The sequence below is a fragment of the Triticum aestivum genome, chromosome 6B (assembly GCF_018294505.1).
Source record: "Triticum aestivum cultivar Chinese Spring chromosome 6B, IWGSC CS RefSeq v2.1, whole genome shotgun sequence".
Lineage (NCBI taxonomy): Eukaryota > Viridiplantae > Streptophyta > Magnoliopsida > Poales > Poaceae > Triticum > Triticum aestivum.
In genome coordinates, this window is record NC_057810.1 from 51,443,913 (window position 1) to 51,456,642 (window position 12,730).

Sequence of the window (12,730 nt, forward strand, 5' to 3'; positions counted from 1 at the left end):
TATGGTCCTGAACTTTGGCTTATGTACATTGGCTTTCCGGATGATTATCAGACTGATTTCTATCTTCATCGTTCAGTGGATGATTATGGCAGACTAGTTACTTGGAATAGCCCTAATACTGATCGCTCTATGGTGCTTATTAAGGTTAGAGTGATTCACATGCGCCTCATACCCAAGAGTATTGTCATCCGTCAGTTAGGTGGTGATAGAGCTTGTTGGACCGCTGCTGTTTTCATTCTCCGTGGAACTGACTGGAATGCCCATGACCCCGAGGTTCCAATTGCTGATGAAGAACCACCTCAGGCTACTGGTGTTCCTCATCCCATGTTCGGGGAGGGCCTCATGGCGGAGCAGCTATACCAGCAGCAGCTTCAGAATTGGCTGCTGCAGAATGGGATTGGTAATGATCAGGCGCCTCACATGGCTCCTCAGCACGATGGGCTGCAAGATGCTCAATGGGATCCCTGGCCGCAGCCTCCGATCCCTCAAATGCCTGCTGCTCTGGTTAATTTTCAGTCTTGGCTTGCTTCTCAAGGTCTCCGTGTTCAAGACGGCATTCTACCTGAAGATAATGTGACTGACAGTCTGAACTCGGTTTGGTATGAAACTGCTTCCTCGGCAAGCACTCATGGCTCTTCTTTGATTCCATCAGTCAAGTCAGCACCATGCTTGTGGCTCCTCCCGAGACTCAAAATGTCATCAATGTGGATGTGGCAATTTCTGCTGCAACTATGAATATTAGTATCACTGTTGAGGGTTTGGAGCTGGCGGCAGTGCTAACTTCAGATTGGATCCCGAGGAATGTCTTCACTGCTTATCTTTCCAGGTCCATTTTGTCTGTAACTGCTGCTTTTGGGCCCTGGAGCTCTGGATATGGATTGCCTCCCCTGGAATTTCAATTAGCACCTACTCGCTCTGTCCTTCAGGTGACTAATCAGTCGACCATCTTCGATGCAGGTCAGTAAAATGACGCCAGACGAAGAGCAGCTTGCAGTTATGCCTTCGAACAGCCTAGTGTTCTCCCAGTTGACTCTGCAGACAACACTGATACGATTCTGCTGCCCTCAATAGACACTATTACACTGGATGCTGATCACTCTGCTCTGATTTCTATGTCGTCAGAAGCTGATTCTTTGGGTACTGTTCCTAGCTTGGCGCCACCTGCTGATTCCATGGATGGGCCTTCTTTGTCCTCTCACTGCCCCCTGGAGATTAATTCTTATTTGGGCCTTGCTCAAGTCTTGTCTGATGCGCCGGGAACTTCTGCAGCCCGTACTCGCCGCTCAAAGCTCAAGGCCCCTGTGGCATTACTGAGGTTAGGCACAACACTAGATCGACGCGCTTTGATGGCTTGAGACTGCCACAAATTTCTGATGCGCGCCCTACTGTATCCAAAGTGAAGTCCAGGGTGATACCTTCTGCTACTCCGAGCTCCAGCTCTGCGATCATGGATCAGGCCCCACCACCTACTCCTCTCCGCACCATGCAGGAAATTGGAATTATACACTGCGCTGTCCTGCCTCAGGAGCTCACCGAAGCTGCTCTGCTTGCTACTGAAGATGCGGCTACCATCCACAATAGCCCGCCAGAAGGCTCCTCTTCATCTTCAGCTTAACTTCGCGGTTTATTATGCCACTTTTGCGTAGCTGGAACGTGCCATGTTGGAATGTGCGTGGGTTAAATTCAGACAAAAAGTTATTAGCGTTGTCGAACGCGATTTCTGTTAGTGGGTGTGCCATTGTTTGTTTACAGGAGACTAAAAAACCTGTTATCAATCTAGCGTTTATTAAAACCTGCTGCCCTAAGCGTTTCGATAAATTTGCTTATATTCCTTCTCATGGGGCTTCGGGTGGATTACTCACAGTTTGGAACAGCTCCATGTTCTCGAGCTCGGTTGTTGTCCAGGAAGATTTTGCTCTAGGCATTCAATTCACTAGCACCCTTTCTGCCTAAGCATGGACACTTTTTAACATCTATGGTCCTTGTAATGGGCCTGCTCGGGACATCTATACCCAGTGGTTATATGACAAGGACATTCAGGCAAATGAGGATTGCTTATTCCTTGGGGATTTTAATTACATCAGAGGCCCAGAAAATCGTAACAAGCCAGGGGGTGATGTCAATGATATGTCCACCTTCAATGACATCATTCGCAAACTAAACCTAGTTGAATTACCCATTAAGGGTAGGCTATACACCTGGAGTAACATGCAACATGATCCACTACTCGAGCAACTCGACTGGTTCTTCACTTCCATGCACTGGACAAGTATTTACCCCAATACCATGGTCAAACCCCTATGTAAACCCACATCTGATCACACACTGAGGGAGTTCCGGACTAGGGGGTGTCCGGACAGCCGAACTATCATGATCGGCTGGACTCCAAGACTATGAAGATACAAGATTGAAGACTTCGTCCCGTGTCCGGATGGGACTTTCCTTGGCGTGGAAGGCAAGCTTGGCGATACAGATATGTAGATTTCCTACCATTGTAACCGACTCTGTGTAACCCTAGCCATCTCCGGTGTCTATATAAACCAGATGGCTTTAGTCCATAGGACGAACAACAATCATACCATAGGCTAGCTTCTAGGGTTTAGCCTCCTTGATCTCGTGGTAGATCCACTCTTGTAACACACATCACCAATATTAATCAAGCAGGACGTAGGGTTTTACCTCCATCAAGAGGGCCCGAACCTGGGTAAAACATCGTGTCCCTTGTCTCCTTTTACCATCCGCCTAGACGCACAGTTCGGGACCCCCTACCCGAGATCCGCCGGTTTTGACACCGACATTGGTGCTTTCATTGAGAGTTCCTCTGTGCCGTCACCATCAGGAAGGATGCCTTCTCCCGTCTTTAAAGACGGCACCGTCGTCAAGGGAGCTTTGGCCGCCGGCCAGACTATCCGGCTAGGCGGTTTCCTTATGGCCACCTGTTCGGCCACCGCTCCGACAATGACCTCTCAGGTCATTAAAAGCAATCTTCGCGTCAGCTCCGAATTCGCTGAGCAGCTAGATCCGATTGAGCTCTCCTCTGTAACCGAGCTCTTGGATCGCATCGCCGCCCTGGGAGTCGCTACCGACTACGATCAGATTGGGCTTAAAACCGATCTGAGAGAAATTAACTTTCCCGAGGTTACCCACCACGTTGTCGTGGTGGAGGAACAACGCGGCGACTCTTCCTCTATGTTAAAAACCAACTATGTCCGGATTCCCGATCCCTCCATGCCGGATTCCCGCGGAGGGACGGACGCCAATCAAATACTGAACCAAGCACCGGACCAGATTTGTTGGAAAGCATCCAACAAACCAAGCTTCCAAATCCGGAAGCTTCTTGGCCTTTGAGCCTTAGATCGGGCGGGGTTTCAAACTTAATTCCACCCGCCCACACAAGCATAAGCGATCTATCTCAGATACGGCAAGAGCCCGATGAAACAGTACATCATTACTGGGCCAGATTCCTCCTGGTTATGAACAGGATAAAGGACTGCCGTGAAGAAAGTGCGATTTCAACCTTCTGCAACAATTGCACGGACAAGGGAATTATAAACGCCATCAGTCGTCCTGAAGTTACACGCTTCGCCGACCTATCGACCATCGTACAAAAATACTGCACGATGGAGAGTACCTGGAAAACCGAAACTAGGTTTTGGGACAATCCGGCCCTGAATACAACCCCAGTCCAAAATAAAAGGGTGCGTCATCCTCAAGCACCTGGGTTAAAAACCAAAAAGCAAAAACCCCCTAAAGGGTACGGAACCGTACTGGAGGGATGGCTCAACGAACCCTGCAAAATCCACAGTACGGAGGGCGCCACTCCAACACATAGCCTTCAAGCATGTTGGATATTACGGCAGGTGGCCAAAAGTGGCGAAGGCTTTTTAGCCCCGAGCAACCAGTCCAGTGGTACTAGTACGGTATTAACAGTCTTCGAGACTTTCGCATCAAATAACATGCGGAAACGAACAATCCGCAGCCTCGCCGAAGTCTACTAAGTAGCAATAACAAATCCATGGAGTGACACGGCTATCACCTTCAATGCCAGCGACGAACCTAAATTCCGAACAGCTAGAGCACCAGCCGCATTGGTCCTCAGTCCCATAGTGGACGGTTTTCGCCTCACCAAGGTACTCATGGATGGCGGCAGCGGATTAAACCTCATCTATGAAGAAACCCTTCAAAAAATGGAAATTGACTGGAGCCGCATTGAGCGAAGCAGCACAACCTTCAGGGGAATAATCCCTAGTCGAGAAGTACGCTGCACAGGAAAAACCACACTAGATGTAGTGTTCAGCTCGCCGGACAATTACAGGTCCGAAGAGGTCACGTTCCAAGTGGCCCCATTCGGCAGTGGATATCACGCCTTGTTAGGGCGAGAGGCATTCACAATCTTCCAAGCTATACCCCATTACGGGTACATGAAGCTCAAAATGCCCGGACCCAATGGAATAATCACTCTCGCAAGTGATCCAGATACAGCACTCCGCTCTAAAAATAAGACAGCCGCACTAGCCCTAGAGGCATTATCCAAAGCCCTAGCGGCAGAGGAACTAACTGCGCTGCGCTCCACGGTGGATAGGGACGATGTGATACTCGATAAGAGGTCCAAATCCACCTCTTTTAAACCAGCAGACGAAATAGTCAAAATTTAGGTCCATCCAACGGACCCCACAAAGACGGCCTCCATTGGGGCAAAGTTAAATCCCGATGTAGAAGCCGCACTATGAGAATTCCTTCGGGAAAATTGGGACATTTTTGCCTGGCACCCTTCAGACATGCCAGGAATCCCACGCAGGCTGGCAGAGCACAGCCTAAATATCCTAAAAGGATTCAAGCCAGTCAAACAAGCTCTTCGGCGATTTTCCGAACCCAAAAGACAGGCAATGGGAGAGGAGCTAGCCAAACTCTTAGAGGCCGGATTCATCAGAGATATAAAACATCCGGGCTGGCTAGCCAACCTAGTAATGGTACCAAAAAAGGAAAAATCCTGGCGCCTCCGCGTCGATTTCAAAGACCTTAACAAGGCCTGTCCAAAGGACCCTTTCCCCCTCCCTCGCATCGACCAAATCATTGATGCTACCGCAGGGCACGATTCATTGTGCTTCCTCGACGCATACTCCGGATACCATCAAATCAAGATGGCGGAGAAAGACCAGGCCGCAACGGCATTCATTACTCCATATGGGCCATTCTGCTTCAACACAATGCCCTTCGGACTCAAAAACGCCGGCACAACATATCAGCGCATGATTCAGACATGTCTGGCTACCCAGATAGGCAAAACTGTAGAGGCATACGTACGATGTGGTCGTCAAGAGCAAACACGTCGAAACTCTAGTAGACGACTTGAGGGTGACATTCGACAACCTCTGAGCATACGACATCAAGCTCAACCCGGAAAAATGTGTCTTCGGAGTACCAGCCGGAAAGCTTTTGGGCTTCATTGTATCCGATAGAGGAATTGAAGCAAACCCAGCTAAGATCCGAGCTCTGTCACAATTGGATATCCCAAAAGACCTCAAGCAAATACAGAAACTAACTGGATGCGTAGCGGCTCTAAGCCGCTTCATCTCCCGTTTGGGAGAAAAGGCTCTGCCCCTCTATCGCCTCCTCCGGCGCACCGAACACTTCGAATGGACGGATGCTGCCACAGCCGGACTCATAGAAATCAAGGCCATTCTGGCAACAAACCCGGTCCTGGCCGCGCCCAACCTGGGCGAACCTATGTTGTTATATATCGCAGCAACTCATTAAGTTGTCAGCGCAGTACTCGTCGTCGAACGAGAATCAGAAGGGCACAGATTCCCTCTTCAAAAACCAGTGTACTACGTATCCACTATCTTAACTCCATGCAAATCCCGGTACCCACATTATCAAAAGATAGCGTATGCGGTGTTCATGGCATCTCGGAAGCTGCGACACTACTTTCAAGAGTGTTCCATAACAGTGGCCTCCGAAGTACCTCTCAACGATATTATAAACAATCGCGACGCAACGAGCAGGATTGCAAAATGGGCCATTGAGCTTTTACCATTTGACATAACCTACAAACCATGGCGAGCTATAAAGTCGCAAGTCCTGGCGGACTTCGTCACCGAATGGACAGAAGCCGAACTCCCTAAAGAGTACGGCGCGTACTCTAATTGGATCATGCATTTCGATGGATCCAAAATGTTGGCTGGCTTGGGGCTGGCATCGTCTTGACGTCCCCAACTGGAGACACAGTCAAATACGTACTTCAGATAATGTACACGGACTCCAACAACGCAGCCGAATACGAGGCCCTTCTACATGGCCTCCGGATGGCAATCTCCATGGGCATTCAACGCCTAGAGGTGCGCGGGGATTCAAACCTCGCAATATCCCAAATAAATGGAGACTTTGACGCCAAAGATCCGAAAATGGCAGCCTACCGCAACGCCGTCCTAAAAATGTCAGCTCGGTTCGAAGGACTCGAATTCCATCATGTAGCCCGGGATAATAACCAGGCAGCGGATGTGTTGGCACGCATCGGCGCAAAACGCGACGCCGTCCCTCCGAACATCTTCCTGGAACGGCTCTTTAAGCCATCAGTATTATGGGAAGAGGAGTCCGAAATAACGACCCGGAACCAGCTGCATCACCTAACTCAGAAAATTCTGACACAATCGGCGGATCTGCCAATGAAATAACACCTTCAGTCCATGAAACAATGGCAGTAATTGCCCCGTGGACGGAACCATTCCTAGCCTATTTAAACCGGCAGGAACTACCCGAAGACCAAAATGAGGCCCGCTGCATAGTTCGGCGATCTAAAGCCTACAAGGTCCATGAGGGAGAGCTTTATAAGAAAAGCACAACCGGAGTCCTTCAAAGGTGTATCTCCGAAGAGGAAGGGCGAAATCTCCTGGCTGAAATTCAAGCCGGACTCGGCGGGCACCACGCTGCAGCCCGGGCCCTTGTAGGCAAGGCCTTCCGTACATGATTCTATTGGCTGACGGCCCGGGCAGATGCTCAGGACTTAGTCCAACGATGCGTCGGTTGTCAGCTCTTTGCTAATCAGAGCCACATGCCACCCACTGCCCTAAAAACTATACCCATTACCTGGCCGTTCGCGGTCTGGGGGCTTGACATGGTCGGACCCCTTAAAGGGGGAACCCACAAGCACAAATACTTATTGGTCATGGTGGACAAATTCACCAAATGGATAGAGGCCAAGCCGGTTAAAACGGCAGAATCCGGACCTGTGATAGACTTCGTATCTGGGGTAGTACACCATTTTGGCGTCCCCCACAGCATCATCACTGATAACGGCACGAATTTCACGGCCGACGAGGTTAAACTCTGGTGCAAAAACATGGGCATCAAGCTCGACTACGCTTCAGATTATCACCCCCAAACTAACGGTCAAGTCGAGCAAGCAAATGGTCTAATCATGAATGGCATCAAACCCAGACTAGTGCGGTCCCTCAAGGAATCTAACACGCACTGGGTAGAGGAGCTCGACTCCCTACTCTAGGGGCTGCGGACCACGCCAAACCGCACTACCGGATTCACACCATTTTTTATGGTATACGGCGCAGAGGCAGTTCTGCCCTCCGATATAATTCATGACTCACCTCGCGTGCGCATGTACGAAGAAAGAGAAGCCGAGTTGGATCGGCAGGACAGTTTGGACGCCTTAGAGGAGGAGCGGGATGTGGCAAAAGCTCGTTCCGCATTCTATCAGCAGCAGGCTCGAAGATATCAAAGCAGAGAAGTACGGGCCAAAACTTACAATGTTGGCGATCTTGTTCTACGCCTACCGGACAAGAAAAAGGACAAACTTAAGCCCAAATGGGAAGGTCCCTTCATCATCGACCAAGTCCTGACCGGCGGAGCATACCGTCTACGTAACGCCTCTGACAACCGACTCGAGCCAAACCCATGGAACGCAGCCCGTCTCCGAAGATTCTACGCCTAACGCCGGACTCAGAGTTCGTCTCACTCCTCCGTCCCTTTTTTTTAATTTTTCATTGCCTCTTGTCCCCCTCCTTCTTCCCACTTTCTTTTTTCAATACCTTTGATAGGCTAGTTTGCGCATTGTTCGCACACACTTGATGTGCTCCTAGCACTCATTATACCTGGGGGCTTCTTTAACAGAAGTTTACTTACACGGGCTTCATGCCCAACACATGTGTCATACTTCCGCATGTACCTTTTATTCACCATTATATGCATCGATATGACTTAAGTTTTGGCCAAGCTGGGTTGCCTGGCTCCTGTGCTTACCCCTACGTTCCCGATTGTTCGGCTAGGAGGTAAAGGGAGCACCTCTGCAATTGTTACTGTCAGGTCAGCCGGATGTGTACCTCAGACTGGGTGAAGCCGAAAGCTAGCGTTCTTAAGAGAATATTCGGTCGGTGACCTAAAAGATGATTTATTACTTACTTATTTATCTGCCCCCAGATGCTTTTTCTGCTATTTTCGCAGACCGGACATGCACCTTAGGGCATGCCTCCCAGGGAAAGGAACCCCTAACGTAACTATTCTCCCTGGAAGATGTTTCTTACTAACCATGTAATATAACATAACTAGTTGGGCATTTGTCTGATAAAGCACTAATGACCCCTACGCCTGGTCTCCATGCATGCCCCGGTTTTTTCACAACCGATAAGTTATTCGGACACACTCCGGACTCTAGGGTCCCGAGGTCGAAGCGAAAAGGTCGGCAAAGACAAACGATCTACAATCTGGCTAGGAGGCATTTTACATGTCATTTTACAATTACATCGTCAAACTGACTAATTGTACTCCTCTTCAATCCCATCTAACAGGCTGTCTAATTTACAGTCCTATTGGGAATATTTCGCGGCCAGCTCTACGTGGCCGTACATCAAGCTCACAGGGATCTCCTTCCCATCAGGCCCCACAGGTCCGACCTCGGCCATGTGGTTTGGGTCAGCCTTCGGGTACCGCGTCTTCACCATCGCCCAGGCCTCCCTCGCGCCTTGACGGCAGGCCGATATCTTCCACAGATGGAGCCGTCGCCGTACTCCCTGAAGCTTTTCAGCAAACCCTTCAAGGCCCTCGGGTAGGGAGACGGAAGGCCATAAGGCCTGAACGACGCCACTCATCCCCTGCCGAACACGTTCGAACAGTTGCACTAGCTTGGGCAGTTGGTCACCCGTTGAACCGGGCATTTCCTCCGGAGGGCGACCTATGAGCACACCTAAAGACACATTTCTGTCAATCGACTTCCTCGCCGAATTCTTCTTTTCAAAGGAATTTGCTCAAGCACTTACTATAAATGCCGCGACGAAGCCGCTGATTCTCCTTCACGGAGCCAGACAGCTGAGCCCGCACATCTTTCAGCTCTTCTCCTAGCTGGGTGTGGGCATCTTGGAGCTTGTTCCTCTCCTGCTGCACTTTCATAAGCACCCTCTCGCCGGCCTTCAGCTGACGTAGTAGCTGTTGCTTGTCCAGATCTAGTCTGGCGCCCTCTGCAATATTATTGTCAGATTTACGGACACGCCGCACTTTATCAACTACTTATCTTTTCGAAGTACGTATTACCAGCGGGGGTCTCTGTGGCTCTCCCCGTGGCGGCCAGTGCGGCCTCAAGTTGGGCCTTGCACTCTTGAAGCTCCTGGGACAGGTGGGTATTCTTCTCCGTAAGATCCTGCATAATAAGTGATCCTTAAATCAGTTCTTTTAACTATTTTAAGTCTCGGGGGCTACTGGCATATATACCTATTAAAATTACTTACCCATATGTCCTTCACATACTACTCCGTGGCTCTGGTTAAACCATCTTGAGTGGCACGGAGGTGCGCGTCTCCCGCATTAAAGGCATTCAATGCCTCCAGGGAGAAACACGCGTCACGAAGAGCTGTCCGGCGACGCCCGTGATTCATGGCGCTCTCCACCTCAGACGGGGTGGCGGACAGCCTGTCGGCATCCTCCGTCGGAGGAACATCCGGCTCATGCCCTGTATTCGCCTCCCCTTCCGGACCACGCGTTGGAGCATGGCTGGCGGAGGCTTGGTTGGCAACCTATCCGGACACTGTCCGGAGAGCGCTCTTTCTCCTGGAAAAGTTATGGGCATTAATATACCTCCTAGGGATCCTTCCCTTAAAAACAGTGGCGCGCCGTACCGTTGCGGTAACGTTTTGGTTTGCGTCGCACTCCTCCTTCGCCTGCTGGGCCGAACTGACCCTTGCTGGTCAGTCGCCGCAGGTTCGTCTTCCCGCCTTAAAGGCACCTCCTGTGATACACCATCAGTATAGGATGGTCAGCATTGAGCATGGATCAAATGACGGTGTCGAGACCTCGGTCGTAGTCACCTGGGAAGCCGGAAGCAAACCGGGGTAGTCAGCCGTAATGGCGACTAGAGCATTGTCTATGCTAAGTTGGTGGAACACCCCGTCTATCAGCTCCACCTTTATGTCCGGATCCTCTTCGGAGGCCGGATCTAGGCATCGTTCCAGATCCTCGGGTTGTGGAGCTAGGCTTCGTATGCCCTTCACGTCCCGGCGCAGCTCCTTCGTCGAAATCATAAAGTAAAATACTTGACTTTGGAAGTATGGATCGGGTAGATAGACGCCCGCTTAGCCAGCTCCGAGGGTTATTCATGGAGAATCCATTTAACGGACTCGTGCGGAGGAAGTCCTCCTCCTCCCCTTGTACAAGCCGGACAGGATCTTTACCAGATCGGCTACCGAGCCCGGTCCTCTGCGGCCATGATTGGTGGCATCATCTTCCCCATTGAAATCCCACATTGGGTGGCCCCTATATTGGAGCGGCTGCACCCCTCGCATAATACACCTGGCCATGACTCCAATCATGGTCAATCCGGAGTGGGCCAGTAACCTAATCCGGCCCATGAGATAATAGACACTCCCATCATCCTCCTGTTGAGGGCTCCGCGGGCGCCAACTTAGGCGTTTCTTCAAAGGAGCATTGCTGAACTCCGGGAGGCCGATCCGAACTGGATCCGGCGGAGGGGCGTCCTCCATGTAGAACCATTCCGAAGGCCAGTCTTCGGACGCCTTCTTCGGGGTGCCGGATAGATATCCGGTCCCGGCGATGCGCCATATTTCGGCTCCGCCCACTTGATATATCGACCCCTCGTGAGAACGGGGTACGAGGCAAAACAATCTCTTCCACAGCGCAAAATGGGGCTCGATACCCAAGAACAGCTCGCAAAGAGCTACAAAGCCCGCGATGTGCAAAATGGAGGCAGGTGTGAGGTGGTGAAGCTAGAGTCCGTAGAACTCTAGGAGCCCCCGGAGAAACGGGTGTATGGGAAATCCGAGTCCCCTTATTAGATAAGGGACGAAGCATACCCGCTCTCCTTTGGAAGGGTTGGGGACGCTCTCCGCCTGCTTTCCGCCCCTGAAGGTGGCCAATCCGGCTCGAACCGGAACCATGAAGGCTGGGGGAAGATATCCCTCGGTTTGGAGCGCCACTAGCTCGCTGTGTGGAACCGAGCATCTCCCCCAATCTCCTAGCTTAGGGCTGGGAGCGCGAGAGGAGGAGCCGCGTCGACTATCCATGGTAGAATGGATTTTGGTCGGAGGCTCTTCGATGAGAACTTGCGGAAGGAGGATGGTGTGAGTTGGATCTAAGATCCTCGCCTCTCTTATAGGCTGCTCGTTCGCGCGGCCAGGGGGTAAAATGTAAAAATACCCTAGCTTTTCGCATTCATCCGACACGTGGAAGAGGGCCATTATTGGACGTAGAAGCCAAGGAGCGCAACATTTATGAGGGAGCCAGACACTATCCGACAGGAGCATGAAGCTTGGAAGAGAACCCGCCTTGCAAAACGCCGAAGACAATTTACACGCCGGACTCGTCGTCATTGAAGCCTGGTTCGGGGGCTACTGAGGGAGTTCCGGACTAGGGGGTGTCCGGACAGCCGAACTATCATGATCGGCCGGACTCCAAGACTATGAAGATACAAGATTGAAGACTTTGTCCCGTGTCTGGATGGGACTTTCCTTGGCGTGGAAGGCAAGCTTGGCGATACGGATATGTAGATTTCCTACCATCGTAACTGACTTTGTGTAACCCTAGCCCTCTCTGGTGTCTATATAAACCGGATGGCTTTAGTCCATAGGACGAACAACAATCATACCATAGGCTAGCTTCTAGGGTTTAGCCTCCTTGATCTCGTGGTAGATCCACTCTTGTAACACACATCATCAATATTAATCAAGCAGGACGTAGGGTTTTACCTCCATCAAGAGGGCCCGAACCTGGGTAAAACATCGTGTCCCTTGTCTCCTGTTACCATCCGCCTAGACGCCCAGTTCGGGACCCCCTACCCGAGATCCGCCGGTTTTGACACCGACACACACCATGTGTGGTCACCATTGAGACTAAAATCCCTCGTGCCAAGTTATTCAGATTTGAATCGTACTGGCTTATGCACCCGGGCTTTATGGACATGGTTAAAAGTGTTTGGGATACACCAGTTGCGGTGTAGAATGTTGCTACTGTGCTCTGTCGGAAATTCAAACGGCTACGACAGGAGCTCAAAACTTGGAGCAAAAGTATTTCACGGTTATCGGTGGCTATTGAAAACACCAACAAAACCTTGGAAGAGTTGGATGCATTGGAAAATCTGAGGTCTCTCACAGTACCCGAGAACAATTTTCGCAAGATTATTAAAAACCATCTCCTCCGGCTCTTGGATTATCAGAAACAGTATTGGAAGGAAAGATGTACTATCCGGTGGGTTAAGTTTGGTGACGAAAATACCAAG